Source organism: Ostrinia furnacalis, unplaced genomic scaffold (assembly GCF_004193835.3).
Source record: "Ostrinia furnacalis isolate ACB-3 unplaced genomic scaffold, ASM419383v2 OfSCF1803, whole genome shotgun sequence".
Taxonomy (NCBI): Eukaryota; Metazoa; Arthropoda; class Insecta; order Lepidoptera; family Crambidae; genus Ostrinia; species Ostrinia furnacalis.
This window is the reverse complement of record NW_021132042.1, coordinates 161,088-185,398: the sequence shown is the minus strand read 5'-3', so window position 1 is coordinate 185,398 and position 24,311 is coordinate 161,088. Positions and strand designations below refer to the sequence as shown.

The 24,311-nt window shown below is 34.7% G+C and overlaps 2 long non-coding RNA genes across 2 annotated transcripts; both read left to right on the top strand.

Annotated features, from left to right (window-relative positions):
- Positions 1-10,219: 10,219 nt before the first annotated feature.
- LOC114353769 (uncharacterized) lies at positions 10,220-15,155 on the top strand. The gene is made up of 4 exons (XR_003655951.1): positions 10,220-10,654; positions 10,741-10,966; positions 11,254-11,564; positions 15,141-15,155. It is a non-coding gene; the product is annotated as an uncharacterized LOC114353769 (long non-coding RNA).
- Positions 13,093-15,069, top strand: LOC114353770 (uncharacterized). The gene is made up of 3 exons (XR_003655952.1): positions 13,093-13,146; positions 13,233-13,458; positions 14,830-15,069. It is a non-coding gene; the product is annotated as an uncharacterized LOC114353770 (long non-coding RNA).
- Positions 15,156-24,311: the final 9,156 nt, after the last annotated feature.

Genomic DNA, 24,311 nt, shown 5'->3' with positions numbered 1-24,311 from the left:
TAATGATTGAACAGCTGAAAGTTACAGTTTGGTGAAAATTAAACAAAAACCGGACTTTAACTTTGACTGACGGTGAGCTTTTACTGAAAGTATTATTTGTTTTTTAATTTTTGTATTTATTTTTACGCACAAGCTTGTCTTGTTTTTCATGCTGAACACGATAATTGATTGTATGTAGTAAAACTTTTATGATAAAATTTAAAGGTGCTATTTGTCAGTTTGTTTCAAAACGCGGCAAATAACTGTTACAATTGTTTTTCGGAATAAAAGAGCACCGAAAATATTATTTTACAGTACGAATACTATTCTATATCATTTTGAAGCTTTTTTCATTTCAATAAAGTTCAAAATATGATGGAACCAATTCAACCACCGCTACCAATAAAATAACTGCACTCAAAAACCATTTACCAGTACAATTGATACAATTTACAATTCGTACAGAATTCACAAAAAAAAAACAATCAAACTCCCTTTGAGACTATTCATTGTATTTGAGTAATGTTTTATTTAACATGTTACACTGTTATTGCATTTTTATTTATTAAACTATGTCATCTTGTTTCAGAGGTTTTGCAAGCGAATTCAGTTGAAATAACTATTATTATTAACTCATAAATGGTACTCACAAAGCTTAATACAAAAGACAAAAGCTCTTTTGTTTTAGAGACTTCTACGTGAGTACAATTAGGCAGACTGTGCTGAACTAAGACATTGTTCACCAAGTTGTTGATAAGTAACAACAACTCATTCAGTCTATTACAAGCGAGAAGAGCAGATGTACTGTGAAATCGAAGGTTACAGTCGAGAAACAAACGCTAATGAGATAGCAAAACGATGTCATTACGTGGCCATTTTGTTAACGAGATTTGAAGTTATAATAGGTACAGTTAGAGTAAAATAATTCGTGACAGAGTTGCCAAAAAGTCCGCAACACGTCATTGTTACATTGCAATAGACATGTTGACACCACCAATCAATTGATGTACTTTTTAAAACTGTCAAAACGAATCTCTCCCATAGATTTTGTATGGCACTACAAGCAAGTGAAGTCACTATTTTGTGAACTCAAATAAACTACTTTTTTCAATTACAATGCGACCAAAAATCGTAATTTACAAGTTATTTAAAATTAATTAAGTTTTTAAGAAGATTGGAGAATTGTGTCAAATTATCCATTAGAATAAGGTAGAGTTGTCAACTGTTTGGCCATCTTGGGTGTCACGAAATATTTGACCCTGACTGTGCCTAATTGACATCCGCCCACGCAGTTAATAATTTCATTCTGAACATTTATACAGTCCAAGTTCTAGTTAAAAGTTTAAGATTTACGATCATTATTTTGAGGATTTTAAATCAAATGCTTTACGCGAACGCGCTATTCCTATACTCTAAAACCATTCGCGGTAAAAGTTTTTGCCGCAAACTTTCGGCGGCGGCTGGAATGTCTCCCTCAAAACACACAAGTTTTTAGTTGCAAAGATAAATCATCGCTGCACCGCATAGTTTGCGTTCGGTTAAACTTTAAACTGTTGTAAAGCGCTATGATAAGTTGTTGATTTGAGTCATACATTATTTTGAAGTTACGGGAAGTCTACGTAACTGATAAGTTAAGAGTAAAATATTAGTAATGAGACTTGAAATATATGTATTATATAATTTCAGGTTATTAAGCTGAAGTAAAATAAATAATCTGCAGTTCAGACTTTATAAAAGTTTGTAGGTAATCAATTTGTGAGAAAATACATTTCCATTTTTCAACAAGTTATTTCAAAATATTTTTAAACAAAATTGCAAAGCATTTTATCATGGATTCATTCAGTTCTTGAATTTTAAATATTGGCTCTAAAGGCTTCGTTACTAGAAGGTTTAATAAAACCTTGGTTGTTCTATTGTAAATAAAATTGTTGACATTAAATATTAGACTAAGATATTTATTGTAAATTACGGATTTGTATGTATATAAGATTATTGCTTCAAGTCAGGTTACCATAAGTTGCAATAATAATAATAATGTAGGCTAAGACGTTGGTTGGTCAGCATGACGATTGTATGACAGTATGAAATAATGATGTTTACTATCTCATTAAACAAGTTAACTAAAATACCTATTTCATTGATTTTTGTTATTATTTAATTTTAATTGCGCATAATTACCTCAGATATTATGAAATACTGTTTAAATATATTCTGACTTTGTTCTCCTTATTTTATCCCCAATTAATTTTCTTTCTTCTTGTGAATCAGTGTCAAAAAAAGCTAACAAATTCGACCGTTTTATACATAGGTACAGTCAGCGTCAAATAATTCGTGACACCCAAAGTAGCCAAAAAGTGTTGCGACCTTTTTGGCTACTTTAGGTGTCACGAACTATTTAATGCTGACTCTACATAGTTTTTACCTACAACTTTGTTAATATCAATCAAAATTCAATTGAAAATTCTAGTGTATACCTATATTATTTGTATTTCTAATTATACTCTCGAGTTAATTTAAAATTGCCACACTATCCAACGTTACTAGAATAAGTCCAATATATATACAAGACACCAATTCAAACTCCAGCAATGTGTTTAAAAAGTTAAATGCTTTCACGGAAACTCTTTTAGTTGCATCGAGCGAGTTCGCGCCATGCAATAGTTGTTGAGAGCACTTCGCTTCCCTCGTCGATAAAAGTGTCTGTGGTCGCTTGCGAGGCTTAGGTTTAAGTAAATCCAGTAAAGAGAACGTCTTTTAGTGCTGCTACTCTTATAACAACACTAAACGCAGTGCTTATTAACACAACGTTTACTATGGAAAGTATTTGAGAATGAATGTTATCGAAACCGCGTTAGAAATTAACTTGCTAATAAAGGCTGAGTTGTATCACCTAACTTTAACTGTAATGCCCGTATTCGCAAACATTACTATGAGGTCTCACAGTGCGCGTGGACGCACAAGATGACACACGAACCAATCACAGAGCTGTAATTCAACTCTGTCTGTGATCACTTAAGCAAGCATCGTTTGTGAATACGGGCGTAAGAGATTGACAGATTTGTAACGTTTGAAATAGTTAAAGTAAGATGGTGCACCCCAGCATTCAATCAGGTTTTCCAGTTTGTACTCTTTTTGTTTGTTACCACACAAGAATCCTCACTTGAAAAACTATTTCCTCAAGTGCGACTTGAACTGCTTGAACCTACCTTTTACTTGTCGGTTTTCAACCTACGTACTCGTAATAAATTGTGGGTCAGCAGAATGACAGATTTTTAATAGAAAATATTAATATGTGAATATTTTTTTCAGACAAAAGTTATAACAAATGGAAATTGCCTTAAATGTCTTATAATTTCTTAGAATTATTTAGAAGAAATCCCAAAAGCCCGCATTTTTTACCTTCTCTAATGAGCGTATCTTCTGGGAACCGTGGGTATATTCGAATTAGAATTATTATTTCTTTCCGAACTTTTAAATAAAAAACTGGCTAAGTGTGAGTCGAAGTCGCGTATTATGGGTTCCTTATTTTCATCCGTCTCCCTAAATCTTTCTACTGATCCTATTAACCAAATTCATCTTCCACATCTTCCATTAATCCTTACCTACTACTTACTTCGCTTAGAAAACAAATCACCTGTACTTTCTTAATATGTTTTTAAATTACTTTCTACTTCAATCTACTTGTGATTAATTTATTGTGTACTGGCTTTTGCCCGCGGCTTCACCCGCGTGAAATTTATCTTGTCACAGATCGTCATAAATTATAGCCTATATGTTATTATGGGTTATAAAAAACAATACTGTAAAGTTTCATCAAAATCCGTTCAGTAGTTGCGTGAAAGAGTAACAAACATGTTGACATCCAGACATCCATACAAAGTTTCGCATTTATAATATTAGTAAGATGGTTATGTAATTCACTTGGCTCTCTCGTTGAGCCGTAGCACTACGGCTCAGTGATCCAGGGTGTCTTGGCCTCCGTTAAAAGATGTCATCATTGGCCTCGGTCTTGAGCAGTTTCACGCGAGTGGCCTTCTTCAAGCTTTAACTTTTCAATTGACAGTGAGCTTAAAAGGTTCCATTTTCCTTTTATGAAACCCTAAAAAAAACACCACTTTAATGATTTTTTTTCAAACACTTAAATCCCAGAAACATGCCTTAGTTTTGATGCGTAAAAGTTATATGTACCCGTCTTCATTATTCAAGTGGAACCCGAACTTTGTATGTAATCTAAGATGATAAGGATGATATCTCCTTACCCTTAGATAAAACTGAAAAAGACTGCTTACATTAAAAACTTGTTCAACTATTCTCTTTTATCACAATTTCCTTTGTAATTAACTAATGTGCGAGCTTCTTCATTAGGACTGCTGCCGGCACTATACTTTTATAGCTCACAAAGAATATTTAACTAAATACGTTTCCAACGCAACAATGTCGGTTGCATTTTCTTCAAGAGCGCAATACTAACTAAGAAAAATATATCAACAAAGTCACGTCACTTCGCTCCGAGCCATCAACTTCCAGGAAGTCTGTGGGGCCACAATTCCGAGACCACACAATGTGGTCCCTTAATATGCTCTTTTAATTTCCGCCCCTTGCAAAAACGTTGACTGTCAAGAAAACGCGATCTTGACAAAAGAAATCGCGAAAACTACTTTTAATAGCTAACTTTAGGCAGATTAGATATTTTCCTAGCAAATAATATATTATATTGAAGTACATGTTGTTGTCCCGTGAAACGCTCCTTAATGGCTAAAATTTATGAAATTATGCACAGTTTTCCATCACTCACGCGTTCTTACCACGAACCGTCTTCTAGATATCAAGCGTTGTTATTTGCAAAAACGTTTGGCCCATCCTGTACTGTGGGTTTTAAAATGTTTGTCTGATAGCATTTTCTGGCATTTTGATTAGGTATACATTGAAATTCACTTATTTCAGTTCAAGGTGAGTAGGCAAAACGATGCCCATCAAAATAAAGGCGTAGAAACGTACAAATTGACGAAGATACCTTCGCAATTTGTGATTTAAAGTTACCAAAGAACACACTTTGTCTTCTTCTTCGTTTTTAATAATGACGACATTTTTTCTTCTTCAGTGTCGATGGGGGAACGTTTGATGTCAACGATCGCTGTTCACAAGCGAAGTCAATTACCGCTTTTACTCGAAAATTAGAAACGGGACAGAAGAAAAATGAAATTATCAATTTAAACAAAATAAAAGAGCATTTTGGGGCATCTTCCGGAACATCTGCGCTTCAAAAAAAAATTAAGCAGATATTTTTAACGTTTTGTCTTTTAGCGTTTTATTTATTTGAAAAAAATTGCCGCGCCTCCCCACGACCTTCACCCGGTATCTTTAACCACAGAGGAATTAGCTATCTTACCTTCTATATCTAAACACATCAATGCTGTTAGCATTGTCTTGGAAACGGACTTACGAAGAATTCGCAACTGATTTTTCCCGATTTACTTAATGTTCCGCGACAATCACGCGCACGGCCATCACATCGAGAGAATCCAATTTAACTTTCTCCCGAACCTCACGTGAACACGTGTTCTGCCTTAATGTGATTGACCCAAGAGAAAGAGACCCAGAAATAGAAATGTAAAGTCAAAGTTATGAGCATTTCTCAGAAGTCAAATATTTTTCAAGATAGAGTGTTTACGCGAAACTCAAATTCGTCCTTTGAGCTAAACTTTGGTTGAAATTGAAAAACGTTTTTTGATCTTGTCGCAAACTGTATTAATGTTTGAGAATATTTAAATATTGTTGGGGGTAAGTTGGGGCAAGGCTTATCGATTTAGAGCCGCTTAAAATTCAGTGGGAGGGACTTTTTCAGAGGATCTATGGGGAATTTTTAGGCAAAGTGACAGAGTTTGTTGCAGCGCTTCTTCTCAGCGCTTGTCTAATTTTTCTCGGAGCCCAGGTAGGGCAAATTATTTCAAGACATGTGTAGGCTCTCATAGTATTTAACTTTTTGTTTTTATCTTTGCAAAATTTCACTATTTGTAACTTATTTCACTGTTTGGCATCTACTTAATTCAGTCTTTCATAATAATATGTTATTTATATCGTAACAACCACGACATGCGGCGATCACTTATTGATTTTTTTATTTTGTAGGTACTAGCTTTCCGCCCGCGTCTTCGCCCCTGTGGAATTTTGTCTGCTGAGTTACTTTCGCATTTATAATATTAGTATAGATTACCTATGCATTTAGCAATGGTATCGGTGAATGATTTATCCCCAATCATTAACAGCAATACATCAAAGTTGTCACTAAATCGTAGTTCAGTTGGGATTGTACCAAATTAACCTATTTGATGTAGGCTAATAACCATTGGTACAAATTGATTACGCTAATCATCACGATGTGGGGTCTACTCTGCGACCTAATTATAGACATGCCTACCTTTTAAGTCGATTTATCATTATGTTGGAAAATCACGGAAAAGGTGAATTTTCTGGAAGTGAAATACGATTTTTAAAAAGTCAAAGAATAAGGATACTAAAAATACGTAAACTCTTTACGTTTATAGGTACTACGTAAGAGCCAGCTATTTAATTATTGAGTGTACAACGATATAGCCAAACTCCATACTTAATTTATCTTCTTTCTTATTTCAACACGTTCGGAATACAACCCCAAAACGAAATCGAATTCGGATCATTAACCCAGCGGTCGACAGCTTCATTAAATTGGCTTCTATAGCTACATTTCTGGTTTTCAGTCAATTTTGGAAATCAAATGATTCGAGAATTACCTACTCGTGAATTCTCGATTTGAAGTTCATGAAAAAATTACTTACTAGGTTAGGTAAAAATTACTTACTAGGTTAGGTATTATGTTATGTTATTTTGGTTACTTGTAACGAAATGCTGGCTTGAATAAACTGTGATTGAAAATAGATAAGAGCTGTAAAACGTAACCGTTGATTCGAAAGCATGTTTACCCAATCTATTTTATAATTCGTAGCAGAGGCGGGGCAAGACCTAAATTTGATGTGGGCAAGACAGATTTCGCGAGGCCTTGTTCTGTGGCGACCTGAAGACGGATTTTATGAAATAATAAAAAAAAGGGTCAAAGGTCTATACATTGACAGTTTCTGATTTCTTGATTCAGTGATTATTTTTAAAGGAATATTGCGCCAAAGAATAATGTTCGTCACTTAAAACCGTGTTGTTGCTTAATTTTGTGTCTGATTATGGCTGAATTTGTTTGGAAAAAAATATATTTTTATTTTTAACTACATTGTTTAGCTATCAAGAATTTATATTTAATAGTCAATGTTCGTATTGTGATATTGTCATCTCCACCTTGTATACATTTTTTCAAAATTTTTGATGCGCGAGGCCCCTTGTACCGCGAGGCCGTAGGCGGTGGCCCACGTCGCCTACGCCTTACGCCGCCTCTGATTCGTAGAGACAGTTGTAATGGTAAGAACGAGAGAGTACCTGCCTAACTTATGCTTTCACACTCAGCCCATTCCATTTATCGCTCCGAACGCAACTTTCGTATTATAATTGGAACGTTATAAATCAGTGTCCGAAAATCAAAGCTGGCAAATAAATCCTGTCAAATTAATGAGCTATGAAAAACAAAAACAGAAACAAATGACTATCCTAGCTCGTCTTGGCTCGTATTAATTCGAACTTCACTTCCCCCGAATCTTTTTTAACGTTCAAATAAATCAAGCAAAATGAAGAGATGCGACTTCAGAGAAAAACATTGATAAAGTAAGCTCCTTATTTTGTCTTTAATTTAAAGGGAAATTGTTAAGGGAGCTGATTTATTTTCATTTGGCCTTGTTTACGTTCGAGAGGATACGATTTTGTCTGTGAAGATATCCACGTTTTATTTGCTTTGCGTAAATGAATCAGTTTTAATTATACTCCCCTTCTGATAGAGCTGCAGTCTCTAATGGACTCGAAGAGAGAGTCTTGTTTTAAAAAAATAACAGATCTACTTTATTAAATCCTTTTTTGCTTGTAATTAGTAGTACATCTTGACTATGAGTAATTTCTAGTGCACAAATTGCTAATAAAGTCACTAAGTACTCTTTAAAATTCCACCGTTTTCAGGTAGACCGTTTTAAGCTCTAAGATGCCTCATTAAATTGCTATTGAAATGAACTAAAAAGATATGTAAATGAAAGCCAAAAATTTTCCTCGAATCTCAAGTTTCTAAGATGCAATTATCAAGATTATAAATATTACCAAATGTTCGAAACATAATTATATAATTTCTAACTTTGTCAATTTAACTTAAATCGACTTGTTTTCGTAAAAGTTGAAATGTCACACACAAGTTGTTACAAAGAACGTGTTCGATACAAAATTGCGCGTCAATCTGTGGAGGAGTTTTGTTGGAAAAACATCACCCTGCTCTTTACTGCGTCGTTCGACATTTCTTAAACTTGTAGACTTGTCTTTCTTACTTAAATTTTAATAAATAATGGAGCTACATACACTAATAGACTGTGTTGGAGCTTAGGATTATAGTTTGTAGATTCTCGAAATAGGGGCCTTTTCAATAAGAAGCCATTCTTCGGTGAACATTGGAGTTTACTTAGGTTTAAACAATATTATAGGTACATTACAAAAATAAAGCCTTTCTTGTTGGCGGTAAAAAATGGAAGCGACGCTTCGGTTGGCGGTCGTCGCATAGACAAAATTCTCTCGGCTCCATAGACCTCTTTCTATGGAGCATGCTTGATTATGATAGGGGGCGCTAGCGTCGCTGGTGGCGCTGATGTAGCAGCGCGAACAGACTGCCTCAAGCTTCAACCACATCAACGCGTGCAGATCGCCATCGCCAGCACGATCATAGGCCAATGACAGGTCGTGTGACCCATGACAGTCCGCGCGACCTGTCATTGGTGATCGCGCCGGCGATGCCAATCTGCACGTGTTTGGTGTGGTTGAAGAATCAGGTGGGAGTTGAACCCACGATCTTGCGGTTGCCAGCAGACTTCACTAACGTCTACGCTACGGAGACCTTGGGTAAGTATTCTATGTATCTCTATGGCAATGAGTGGTAGACTTATTAGAAGGTAGAATACTGTTAAAAATTTCATTCAGACAATAGCACATCAAGTCACCACAAACTGTATTTTTGTCAATCGATGTTAGACCTTATCATAAATACATAAAGTTCGCTTTGCACAAAAGCTTATAAAAATTCGTAATGTCTTTACAATTTGACCGCCAATAAAACCCAACGAAGCTAAAGCTAAGCTAGTTCTGAGGGAAAATTTAAGTCTTAAATTCGAAGTCTAATTTGAAAGTAGAGGTTTCGAAGGATCAATTTCCCTCGAGTGCAATTCGGCTGACAAATACATACGAAGGCTTGAACCAATCTAAAAACCATTTAACAGGTCCCTATATGCCGTAGTTACATTTATAGTCTGTAGCAATAGATGTTGGCAATCTTGTAAACCAATAAGACCAAGTGAAATTGACAATGGCTCTAATCTATCTATACTTATAATAAATCTGTAGAGAGGTCAATTCTGTACATGAAATATATTTTCAAAATAATTATCAGGGGGTGATTAGTGATCGATACTGATGCCAAAAATGCAATCAGTAAAACTTTTGTTTGTCTGTCTGTCTGTCTGTCTGTATGTTCCTTAAAGAAACAAAATCTACTCGACGGATTTAAACAAAACTTGGTACAGTTATTCTTCATACTATTGGGCAGGTTATAGGATACTTAGGAATTCCCACGGGAACGGGAATTAGCGGGAAAATTCTTTTGTATAAAAAATCTAAACCGCTTAAGTTAGACGCTTGAAATTTGGCATGCAGGTACCTTAGTAAACTTAAAGCTTAGTTACAACAGGATATTGCAAAATTCCCACGGGAACGGGAGTTAGCGGGAAAAAACATTTGTATGAAAAAATCTAAACCGCGTTAGATAGATGAAGGGGGTAAAACGAGATCCATGAGTACGAAGTCGCGGGCGGCCGCTAGTTAAAAATATAAAGTTACCCATAATAAAAATTATACACTCGTTGAACAGTGTTATAAAGTGACGTTTAGTATGGAAATGACATTTTAAAACAGTATTCAAGAAGTGTGTAACTTTTTATTAGTAGGTAAGGGGGGAAATGTATCGACACATAGTAATGTATCAAGTTCATACAATAAATTCAACTGGAAACTAAACACTATGTGTGCCGAATGGACGCCCGTCCAGTTTTAATAACATCTTGTTAACTCATATTGAGCTTCATGTCGATTCTATAAAATTCTAACAAAAACTCCCTTCACCCAACGATGTCCAGAGTCCCTTCACTTAAGTTACAAAATGACCTTGATTCGGCATTCTGTAAACATTTCTCAGCGCGAGTGATGAGAAGTGGACAGTGAGGCGGCCTAGGGATTGACACACGCAACAAAAATGTTAGTCGAGTTTTTCGATTCAAGTTTTTTATTTAAAATATTGGGATTTTGGCACAAAACTTGAAGTCATTATTTATTTCTTTAACTTAAATGTCATAATCTGAACAAATTAAGGCAGATTTTACGTTAAAAACTAGAAATCTCTAATTCATAGCATATACCTACATAATCTGTGCTGTTACGAACGAAACAAAATGTCAAATTTACTTGTTGATTGTTTACGTTTGATGTTAATGATGTTTGAGATTGAGAAAATCTTAAAGTAAGTATACATTTGTGTTTGTGAAAGTTTTATACGATATTTTTAAGTTACTTAAGTAATAATCTAATTAATTTAAAATGTTTCAGTCAAATGAGGCACGATCCTCTCACCCATCGTCAGTCCAAGTTGAAACTGTTCGAATTTATGTAAAAAAAAAGAAACCCTGGCTTAGCAAAGGGTTTCTTGAGATACACACCATTGAAGCCATTTAACAGAATAAAAATACCACATAACGAGGTTGGCAGCTTCAGTAGGAGGAACAAGCCGTGCGCTAAACACTATAAACATTACAAACAATGAACAAAGGCCAAGGTTAGTATCCGCTTATCAACATGGTTGACCCACTTAACATTCTTTAAAAGCAAACCACAAGATGTGCAACGAATGTTGGTTTTTTAAGTGTGCTCGTTGGATTCATTAACCCCACCGAAATCGAAATTAAAAGAGTAATGCATGATTCAGTCATATATATAATTATTATATATAGATTGTTTCGGATATAGAAAACTTTATCTTGTATGGATGTTATGCCATGCACATACTTATGTCACAAATGCCATTAAAACTTAATACATTATTTTTCATACTGTCTTTTTCAGCATAACATTCCACAACTCCTCCACGTACTGTTACTCCAACCGCCGTCTCAACAGCGATCGGAATATGCGACATTTACTGAGAGATTCCTGAGGGTGGTAGAACAGCAGAACTTGCAGACATTGTGTGGAACGCAAAGCGGAAAGAGAAGAGACACTGACTGAAGCCCTGACTGAACTGGGAAAAGGATTGGAAGCTTTAGCAGAAGCTAATAAATGGATTAAAGATAAAATATTACTACAGCTTTATTTGTTTAATTTCTTTACTACATATTTCTATTACTGTGCCCCTCAGAAAGTAATGATAATTAGAGGTATAGGTGTACCAGAATCTCATGGCAAACAAAAATATTGGAAAAGTGTGTTTTTCATATGGCCATTGTCTATGGCTCTATTGTCACCTGTCAAAGTAAATCAAGAGATCTGTCAGCCGCTGCAGAAATTTTGTAATCTCTTCATGCCTATTTGTTATTTTTGTGAAAAAATCGAAAAAGCTCAAGCAAATCATATTGTTTTCAATGTGTATGGTAAAATATGGCATAATTCAAAGTCAATCTTTGATTTTAAAGCGCGTCGTTGAGTTGACAGTCAGTTGGAGTGAAATGTTTTGATACATTTAGTTTATTACCTAACTGCGTCAGAAAGAGGGTTGTTTATTTTTATATTATTCTGTATACACAGCAGTTTATTTTGAACTAATATTATTCTTACCTAATAGCTGCTTTATGGGGTTTTCAGTAGGTCTAGACAAAGTGCAAAATAAAATCGCAAACCAGTCGAAAAGTGGTCGAAAAGCCCCTTTTTTGTATGGAGTTTTGACGGATTCGATTTTCGATTCGATCAAAAGTGCGTTTTGTCTAGGGGGGCAGGTGTATTTCATACATTGGTGCAGAGGAATAGTGAAAAAGTTATGACTATGTAAAGAAAATTGAAAAAGATTTCAATAAGCAAGTTTGAGTAATTGAAATGCTGAAAGAGCGATTTATATTATACAGGATGGAATTTTGTAATGCCACCTGGAGGGAAAGTACTCTTATATTGTAGATAGAATTTTTTTCTCAAGAAAACATTCCTTTATTTGAAAAAAAAATAGAGCTGCATTCAAACATTTCCAAAAATTTGCTTGCCACGCCCGGGAATCGAACCAACAAATTCTGTTAAAAATTACATACTGTATTTTTATTACATCGATCGTTAGGGTTAATAGTATAAGGATGAAATCTCTCTAACAAACTTGATAAATCAAATGAACCGAAAACCATGAAATCTTAAATTATTTTAATAATGTTACAGAAAATTGTATGGTATAGTAGTGAATTTTCGAAAAAAATTCGAATATCTTTGAATGCAGTTCCCTTTCTTTTTTTTTTTCAAAAATAAAGGAATATTTTCTTTCAGCAAAATTTTCTATCTACAGTATTAACTTAAGAGTACTTTCCCTCCAGGTGGCATTACAAAATTCCACCCTGTATAAATACCTCTTTAACTTGATCATCTATTGAAGAACAAGAATTGCAAGTGGAGTTCTTAGAATCGTTCTAGTTCTGAATGAAGTGAAAAGTTATAAGTATGATACATAATAAAATTATTTACAGTAATATACGGTTTACTTATTTTTCAAGACATGTTTCTATGTTAAAAACCCGATGTATAACAATATTCTTCATACACATACCTAAAATGTATAGGTAGGCATTCGTACTTCATGTTCATTAATATTAGTAAAAAAAAAATACAGAAACAGTTTCAAGATCGTTTAATCCAATTTCCCCAGTATTGCACTCAACAAAGTTTATTTTCCCCATTTGCCATGAGATTCTGGTACACCTANCTCTAATCTGTGGTTGATTGTTTACGTTTGATGTTATTGATGTTTGAGATTGAGAAAATCTTAAAGTAAGTATACATTTGTGTTTGTGAAAGTTTTATGCGATATTTTTAAGTTACTTAAGTAATAATCTAATTAATTTAAAATGTTTCAGTCAAATGAGGCACGATCCTCTCACCCATCGTCAGTCCAAGTTGAAACTGTTCGAATTTATGTAAAAAAAAAGAAACCCTGGCTTAGCAAAGGGTTTCTTGAGATACACACCATTGAAACCATTAAACAAAATAAAAATACCACATAACGAGGTTGGCAGCTTCAGTAGGAGGAACAAGCCGTGCGCTAAACACTATTAACATTACAAACAATGAACAAAGGCCAAGGTTAGTATCCGCTTATCAACATGGTTGACCCACTTAACATTCTTTAAAAGCAAACCACAAGATGTGCAACGAATGTTGGTTTTTTAAGTGTGCTCTTTGGATTCATTAACCCCACCGAAATCGAAATTAAAAGAGTAATGCATGATTTTGTTCTAATTTTTTTTTATATTGTAAAGACCAGTCATATATACAGTGTGTCCGGGCATGTAGTGATCAAACTTTAAGGGCGTAATCTATGGACAATTTTATCGATGAAAATACTTCAAATTTGGGGCTTGACCCATTTCTCGCAAAATTACAAGGATTTAAGTTTTGAATTTTAAGTTTTCACCTCTTCTTTCAAAAACAAGTGATAGCGTGGGTAGCTTAACACTAATAAGCAAAAATTTTATATCATGCAATAGCCAATAAAATTATCTATTATCAGAAGTAGAAAACAGATACAAGTTTCATACATTTTAAGGGAGTAAGAATGGATTTAATTAGAAAAAAACATGACTTTTTTCACTTCTTTTTCAGTTATTTTCCAACACAAGAAAAACCAGGTCGTTAAGGTATGTTTTATTTGCATTGTATTATTAGTATTTGAGCTATTCTACAAAACGAATGTAAATTTATTAGTCTACGTCTATTAGTTTTGACATAATTGCTAAACAAAGATACCCCTTCCCAGCGGTTTCCATAGCGCACGCGACATGCGAAAATGCACTGCCTGAAAGAATCACACAACTTATTCCGATTACTATGGAAACCGCTGGGAAGGGGTATCTTTGTTCAACATTTACGTCAAAACTAATATACGTAGACTAATAAATTTACATTCGTTTTGTAGAATAGTTCAAATACTAATAATACAATGCAAATAAAACATACCTTAACGACCTGGTTTTTCTTGTGTTGGAAAATAACTGAAAAAGAAGTGAAAAAAGTCATGTTTTTTTCTAATTAAATTCATTCTTACTCCCTTAAAATGTATGAAACTTGTGTCTGTTTTCTACTTCTACTAATAGATAATTTTATTGGCTATCGCATGATATAAAATATTTGCTTATTAATGTTAAGCTACCCACGCTTTCACTTGTTTTTGAAGGAAGAGGTGAAAACTAAAAATTAAAAACTTAAATCCTTGTAATTTTGAGATAAATGGGTCAAGCCCCAAATTTGAAGTATTTTTATCGATAAAATTGTCCCTAGATTTGGCCCTTAAAGTTTGATCACTACATGCTCGGACACACTGTATAATTATTATATATAGATTGTTTCGGATATAGAAAACTTTATCTTGTATGGATGTTATGCCATGCATATACTTAGGTATGTCACAAATGCCATTAAAACTTAATACATTATTTTTCATACTGTCTTTTTCAGCATAACATTCCACAACTCCTCCACGTACTGTTACTCCAACCGCCGTCTCAACAGCGATCGGAATATGCGACATTTACTGAGAGATTCCTGAGGGTGGTAGAACAGCAGAACTTGCAGACATTGTGTGGAACGCAAAGCGGAAAGAGAAGAGACACTGACTGAAGCCCTGACTGAACTGGGAAAAGGATTGGAAGCTTTAGTAGAAGCTAATAAATGGATTAAAGATAAAATATTACTACAGTTTTATTTGTTTAATTTCTTTACTACATATTTCTATTACTGTGCCCCTCTGAAAGTAATGATAATTAGAGGTAGTCTTAATAATTATTTTAAATACGAAATACATTTATACATAGGTATATTTTATTATTCAAAATAATTAAGATAAAACAAAAATTTTAATGAAAGTTTGTACATATCCACACTTATTATTCTTTTAGGTACATACATGGAGATGTAAAATGTTTGATTTATAGTTTGCAGAATATGACTGCTTCTGGGGAATTATATTCGATAGGCANGCACTGCTAATAAACGCATTAAATTAAACACAGAAATAATCGTTACAAAAATACGTGTTACGTTTCAATTATTCCCATTATAATAATTATGATGACGTGTATTTTAATATCATTTGATACAAAAATAACATGTACGAAAATCATTCGATTGTTTCTCCATTCCACCGTCTCATTTCACGTTAACCCGCAAGTAAAAAAAAAGAAAATTTAAAAAAGAATAGGTTGCACAACCTGTTTTCGTTTTTTTTACATTACCTTTGATTACAAAGTGAAAATGTTTATCTTTTGTAAAAAACATCTGCCAAATCTATTGACGCGGAAAATAATTCAATTACATTAATGTGACATCTAAATCTATGCCGCAATACAAATTCAATTTTAGAATGTGTAAAGTAAATCACCAACATTTTTTTAAGGCCATGATTTCCCAAATTGTCGATATTTGACCGATTTTGTTTGCAGATAGTTTCTAAATGAAAAGATATTTTAGCAAACAAAAAATTGTAGGAGTAAGTTAATGTCTTTAACTAGGGCGACAACTTTTCCAAAACACGATATTGCATAGTTTGTCCGATAAAAAAAAATTCCAAAGAAGTACGTCGACGGCTTTTTTGTTTTACTCTCATATATTCATTTTTAACATTTTACACTTAAAATATATACTAATAGATAGGACTTTGTATTTTCTAGGTCGACAACTTTTCAAAATTTTGTTATTGCGTCTTATTTAGTTACTATGATGAAAAAATGTGAAAAAATCGGCCATGACGGCTTGAACAATCTCAATCAGTCGCGCGGTGGCGCTTACGGAGGACGGACGCGTGTCAGTTTTATTCCTGTGACAGTTCGCGATTTGTCAATATTTTTGACAAAATCGCCTCTGTCTGGCGGGTGGCGAGTCACAGTATAATAATATCAGTATTACTGGAGAAAGCTAAGAATTTTCAATCATGCATGATACATAGTACATTTTCCAAATATCAGATAAAACCAATGAGTTAAAATTAATTTATTTATGGGAAATTATGAGTCAAGCCGCAGATAATTTATAATAATATTTTAGGCTGTTTTTATACAGAAATAAAGTTTATTATTATTATTTTTCCACGGTATCCAACCTTTGATTTTAAAACTAAGCCACGGGAATATTAAGAGGCTTCTAAAGTTCTAATATACTAATTCGCCTTCTTTTAAATGCCACCTAACTATTCCAAAGAAAGCGTCAAATTATAAAGAACAATATTTATTATGACTTGTCCTCCTGATTTATATGTTACGGTAAATGTGATAAAAATTATGAATAATTACCGGTTATTATGAAATAATTATGATTTGGTAAATGTGATTAATATGAGATCATTTATACATATATGTATCGGGTTGCCAGGTGTCCGGTTTTATCCGGACATGTTTGGCTTTTTACGGTCTTGTCTGGCCAAATATTGTCTTGTCCAGCCTGTCTGGCTTTTGTTAGGCTTTTTATGCGAAAGAAAGCCGAGCTACGGAATAATATCAAGCGCTGGGCAACCGATGATGATAGTACTTCGTGAGCTATGACACTAATTTTAAAGTAAAATGTCCGGCCAAATGAAGCACAGAGTCCGGCTTTTGTGTTTCTGGACCTGGCAACCCTATGTATGTATACATAGTCTGTTAAAAAATAACGGGAATTTTCGTTTTTTCAGAAAAGTATTTATTTATTGATCTACATTAGTATTTAAACTTTTAAAATAGTCCCTATTATACATTATACACGTGTGTTAGCGCTTCTTCCAATTCTCAAAATACTTCTCAAAGTCGATCTTTGAGATAGCCTTTACATCGATCGGCGACGCGTGTTTAATGTCACTTATGTCTGTAAAACGATGACCCTTTAAAGTTATTTTTATTCACGGAAATAGAAACTAGTCATACACAGCCATTTCCGGTAAATTTGGAGATTGGAACATTGTTACAGTTTTGTTTTAGCAAAAATTCGCCGCCACTTTCGCTCAAAATTCAGCAATTTTCTAACAAATTAATTTTTCATACCGACAAAAATCCAAAAAATATTCATAGCATGAGTCAAACGATATGCTAACATCATCAGCATCTTCCCTAATTGTGATTCGACGGTGTTTCATAACCACTTCTTTCTGTTTTTTTCACATTTTCATCGGTTGTTGATATGCTGGTGCGTCCAGAGCGCTCGTCATCTTCTATGCATTCATGGTCTTCTTAGATACGATTTTACCACTCGTAAACCCTTGATTCACTCACCGCAGACTCACCAAAGACCATTTTTAACATTTCAAACACTTTTCATTTCATTTTATAAGTAAAACTTGATTTAAATTCTTTGATCGTAAGGAGTTTGTTCCGGCGTTTCTTCTCAGCACTTGCCATATGTTTGTCTCGAAGTGCTGGTAGGGCCCAAAAGGTAAGGAGACATGTAAAGTGCCCCATAGGGGCTACCTTTTTTTTTATTATTTACTATATTTTGACGTTCATAAGTGCCACTTGTGGTCTAAACTGAATAAATATTTTTGATTTTGATTTTTTGATCCATTTTTCCTAACAAACAAAAATCGCCTAACTTATAAAACACGTGTAACTTAAGTGAATGACAAAAGTTCTCGATCGCAGCCTTTGAAGGTCCCATTTTTGGGTTTTTCGCTTATATCTCAGAAACTGTCTAAATAAATAACTATGCGTCCTGGCGATATGACTATTGCAACAAAATGAAATCTCATTTCATTTACTACTTTTTTCAGTCAAGTTTTTCGATAATATCTTGTATGGTTTTCGAGATATCTGCTCTTCATAGTTTTGTAAAACTTAAACATTTTTGCCTTATATTTTCAAATAATTATGAGGAAATAGTTGCCGTAATTTACAATTAGATGATAATATTAGGTACTTTTTGATGATGAAAGAATATAAGGCGAGTCATCAATTCCGATGTTTCACAATTTTTTAAAGATGCTGAATTATATAACTAGATGGCGATACAGTTATTTAATTGATACCATAAATAATTATTTTAGAAGTTTACTGCTTGAATCTGAGTTAAAAATTATAAAAGGGCAGAAGAGGACCTCTAGGCAAGTTGTTTTGAGGATTGTTTACTATTTCTGGGTTTACAATGATTAATTTAGAGTCATTTGCTTAAATAGAATAGCAATACGTAAAAGAACATTAGTATTTCATATTAAAATGAAGTTTACATTTTTGTGATCATTTGCTTACTATTTTTGTCGGTAAAAAGTATTTGTTTGACTTAATATTATCATCTTTATTTGACATTATTGATTGACAAACATTTGTGTGCATGAACATTATAATAATGTTTGTTTCGGGCTGGGTGTTTTCTAACCATAATATGAATGTATTTATTTATGTTATGTTATTTAAGTAATATGTTCATATCCTATAGTACAAGCTTTGCTTAGTTTGAGACTAGAGGCGCAGTGTTAAAATATTATGTCGAAGGATATTTAATTTTATTATTTATTTATTCACTATTTGAAGGTTACGGTTTAATCCAACTTACGGCTTGTTTTTACACTGTGGCGTCATCGCGAAGCGCGAGTGTCAGCGCGAGTGTCAGTGCGAGGTGAGCGGGGGCTGAGGTAACGAATGCACGGCATCGAGGCGGTAAATCCTAGCCTTAAGGCGGGTAGTCAGAAAAATATTTTTATCTGCACCCACTCGCTACAACTTCAGTTGTGCGTCGGTCGTGGGTTCGCGCGCATGATTTACAAATTATGCGATCTTATTGTGATAATTCGAGACTATTTTATGCACAGTATTGTTTTTTTTAAGACATTAGTGTTGTGATTTTGGTGTGTTGTGTGTGTGTGAGTGGAAATTTGGAGCACTGGAGCGGTTTGACTTTGGAGCATCAGGGAGGAGAGCTTGTTACATGCTGGAAAAGGTGAGTAATTTTTACAACTAATTCCGGCAATCACCTCGTCGAGAGTTGTGGTTAAAGACACGAAACAGACCGAGTGCGAGAGTGTAAGGAACTTCTCGGGGTGTCTCGCTGTCGCTCGCGCGCTCTCGGTCCCCTGTTCACACATGGGGCTGTCTCACGAGACATTCGGGCGAGGCTGGGGGAGTGCTCTCGGACGAGACTTGACAAAAATGTAGTACCGGCATATCAAAATTAAATGTCGAAAAATTAAGAGACTTTTTCGGGTCAAGTTACATTTTGTATTCAAATCCATGTTTTAAAGTTAATCTTTACATACCTATGAAACTAACCTTTTTAAATATCATTTCCACGCTGGGAAATAACCAGAGTACCTCGCTTTGGCCTACGTATAAATCCACAGTTAATGTAGCATTTCAAGAGTCCCAACACAGTTAAAATAATTCACGTAGCGAATACCGAGGGACAGCCTTAAAATCGCGCTGGAGATAAGGAAAAAAGCGTGATATGCATAAACCAATTAGGAGAGGGGAGCACGAAATTTTTAATTACGAAACTTGGAGCGAGTCAGTCCCGACTGCCTAGTCTAGGGACCGTAGGTCATAAAAGATAGCGGGACTTATGGCCGTTTTCACCATCAATCCATAATTTTTAAGTGACCCCTAGAAAACATAAATCTTGTTATGTATTACCATAGGTGTCACGTAAAAATTAGAGATTGATGGTGAAAACGGGCATTAATCTTTTTTTTTTTTACTTACACCTTACCTTACCCATAACATCTGGGGGCGTAGTGTGAGTTTACGTCAAACGCATTCGATGTCGACTGCGTAAAAAAGTGACATTAAATGTATGATGGATTGTACAGCGCCTCTGGCGGAAACTTTCAAGAACTAAAATCTTCATATATTTTTAACGGGCTCGCTAGTGACGACATTTGATGTAAACTTACACTAAGCCCTCAGGTGTGATTGCAGCTATATGCAATACGCATATTTATCTTTAATTGCACGAAACGATAAGTGAGATTTTGTGTCTAAAGAATTTATTTAGTGTCTCATAAACGGTATCCTTCCGTTTGGCCAAATTACTTTTCGCCAAATTTCACTTCGCAAACAACTTATCGCCAAAGTTTCATTTCCCAAATGAACTTTTAGCAACTGTACTTTTTGCAACTAATTCATTTGGCCAAATTATCATTTGGTAAAATTTTACTTGGCAAATGTTTATATAGCAAATGTTTTATTTTGCCAAATATTATATCCCAAATAATTTGTTTGGTCAAATTGACACTTCACATACCTACTTACCCACCGTTACCCACAAATCAAAGCATAAGGCTATAGCTGATGATCATGTATCATGGTTTTCACAAGAATTTTATGTAAAACAAAGAGATTGCAGAAAATAGTATGGTTGCAAAAGTAGGTATTGCAGAAAAATGTAGGTTAGGTTAGGTTAGAACAGTGACCCTTAATGCGCGAAGGCGAGCGAAGCGTGCCGCGGCAGCGGCCGCCGAGCGCTAGAATCACCTCTATTGTTAATGAATCATTTGGAAATTTCGATAAAAAGAATGAAATAAGAAAATTAATTTTGAACAAATTTTATATTAACTATCCACTAAACAAAATAATAGCCACAAGCTAATTTGTATTTCATTCTATGCACCAATCAAATTATTTTGTAAATAGTTTATCGTGAAATATTTTTGCCAAATGAAACATTTGGCAAAAAATACTTTGCCAAACAATAATTTGCTAAACAATAATATGCCAAAAACGACATTTGCGAACTAAAAGTTTGCAATAAGTTGTTTTGCCAAATGAGAATTTGCTAAATGAAAATTTGCGAAACGTTGTTTGCGATGTGATAATTTGGGAAACGTTTTTTGGCCAAACATTAGTAATCCCTCATAAACTGCTTAGTAAGCGTACGAATGAGATTACAATTAGCTGCGGTTACAGTTGCTAGACTTTGCTAGTCGTACTGAGGCATTAAATTAAAACGTTATTCATTTAAGTAGGTACCTACTCTTATATCTTTTAACTGAACTTGAATAATCGCATGTATCAAGAAATATGATTTTACTTCCAAGAGCGTGATACAGCCGTGGTCTGTGCCGTTATCACAATGTCAATGGCCTATGGTAGTTTATTAAGTCTCAGGCTGGCTTGAATCACTTAACTTTGACGATAACCGGTGTTTTTTGTATGGAGTTTGACAAATTTTTGACATTTGTTAAAGTTAAAGTAAGATGGTTGTGGTGGACTGCAGTGGACTGTATGCGTTTGTGTGTGTTCGAGAGCGCTGACCGGACGATGATGACTGCCGTTGAGAGCTTGCCCTTGCTATGTCAGGCGTAGTAGGTGCTACTTGCAGGAATAAAACCACTATTTCACTTGCTGAGACTTCTCGCGTTTATTATTCGCTTCCTTTTCTCAGTTCTTGCTTCTTCAGATCACTTGTTGCTTGGAGCACTTGTTCTCTGAACTGAACAAAACAATACATGCCAGCTGGAGCGGTTCATTCCGTATTTATGGGGAGCGGCTATCTCCGTCCCGCTTTCACACGCTATTGCTATCCCTGTCTTCGGGAAATCCACAGATTTTGCTAATTTTCTCCAACTGGCAGGTAGTTTTACAATGGTTTCTTATTTTCTACAGATGCGTGATTAAATTATCTACATTATACAAAAAGTTTCATCTCAAAATTCCCAAAATTGGCTAAGTTATTGACAAAAAACCTAAAACGGCTCTCTTTACGGTATTGCCTCGCGCAACGGACCATCCGTGCAAGACAAGGACAAAACATATTGCTATCTCACGTTCTAGAATGTTCGAAGCGAGAGGTCCGATATTTCCGTCTCGTTTCTTCTCTATTTTTTCCTGAACATTCTAGATTTTCCAGAAAAGTGTGAAAGAGAAGCTATTTTGTGGAAGTGAGAGATCAGACAATGCAAGAAAGAGGCCTACCGAGTGAGTAAGCGAGAGAGCCTGATGGTTTTCGCTACGGTATTGCCTTTTTGGCGAAAATTTCATGTTCATTTTCTTAACTACGAAACAGATTAATTACTTAATTTAAATTCCCAAAATTGGCTAAGTTATTGACAAAAAACCTAAAACGGCTCTCTTTACGGTATTGCCTCGCGCAACGGACCATCCGTGCAAGACAAGGACAAAACATATTGCTATCTCACGTTCTAGAATGTTCGAAGCGAGAGGTCCGATATTTCCGTCTCGTTTCTTCTCTATTTTTTCCTGAACATTCTAGATTTTCCAGAAAAGTGTGAAAGAGAAGCTATTTTGTGGAAGTGAGAGATCAGACAATGCAAGAAAGAGGCCTACCGAGTGAGTAAGCGAGAGAGCCTGATGGTTTTCGCTACGGTATTGCCTTTTTGGCGAAAATTTCATGTTCATTTTCTTAACTACGAAACAGATTAATTACTTAATTTCAACTACTTGACATGATGTTGCTAACATTAATTCTGACTATTCTTGACGTCGCTAACAATGGTGCAACTTAGCCTTAAACTATAATCCCCCGGTTATTCTACTACCCACACGATGGAAGAAATATGTAGGTATAATAAATTACTGATTCTAAATAATTTAGAAATCTAAAACCGCCGTATCTTAAGACTCGGGTCGATTCTGCGAAACAAAATATTAAATGTCAGAACCAAATTTAAAAGCGATTGCTTCTGAAAACGGTGAAAATAAACATGCTAAACATATCACGTTTCAAACATTTACACCGTCCAAGTATTTTCAGGGACGAGTAAATGAAGATCTCAATTTAATTTGCTGGAGATTTTTTACACAAAAATCATTATGAAATCAAGTTCATACAGTTGTGACATCATAGCTAGCGATTTGTGATCAATGATGAGATTATGGAATGAATTTCCTGATCGGAAAGTCCTATGTTCAATTTGAATTCAGGAGACATAGCTATTATAGTGTTTGGAAGGCAATATGACACCTTAGGTAATTAATCTGTCTAATGATAATTATGTCATGTTAATCGGCACAATTTAACATGCCTGCCATGTTACGGGTCGTAGTGTCTGACAGCAGTGACATCACTTCATTATCATCATTTCAGCCACAGGACGTCCACTGCTGAACATAGGCTACCCCAATGACTTCCACATCGCCCGGTTGGTAGCGGCCTGCATCTAGCGCCTTCCTACTACCTTTATGAGATCGTCGGTTCACCTTGTTGCCTCTGAGTATAACTAAACATGACGCAAGAAAGACTAGCAGCTGTTGACATCGGTTCACGAAACATAGTTAAATTTGCATACATGATAAGTTAGAAAACCTACTACGCGTGTATTCCAATCTACATTCTTGCGCTAATACTATATGTCACTCAAATGTAAATTCCTCAAGCCTGTGATTGGCATTAAATTGGAATTCAACCAATCAATTGAATATGCTTGAGCTTAATCAAGATTTGAGTATCGTTTCGTATCGAACTTGGAATACTAATAAAATCGCAGACATCTTGAATTATAATACACATAAGTCTCTTAAAGTCTTCATAAAATTCTTTCTTATTTGAGGTGTTCTTGCTTGAGGCTATTATAAAGGTATATTTACATACGCTTGCAATATTGTAGAGCGCGAAAAAACCTGACATGCAATATGAATGTACCTTAATTTTAATATCTCCCAAAGTAAATATAAGGGTAATTTAGACATGAGAGCACTCAACCAAGATTCATTGCTGAGACATATTCGTTTTTTCCAAACGGTTTAACCTACTCCTAAAGTGGGTGGTATAGCAACCTTTTAACGTAAGAACGATTTAGGTTTTGGGGTAAAGGCAAAGATACTTTCAGGGTATTTTAGCTTTACGGAAGATTGACTTACAATATAGTGGGCTTGTACGGGTTATTTTTTTCAGGACAGTTAACAATTTCACTTTGTTGGATATTTATTTAATTTTCTTACTTAACAATTGGGGAATTTTCAAACAACTGATTTGATACCAAGACTTATAACTTCAATGGAACGTGCCTATAGTAGGTATATTTATTCAGT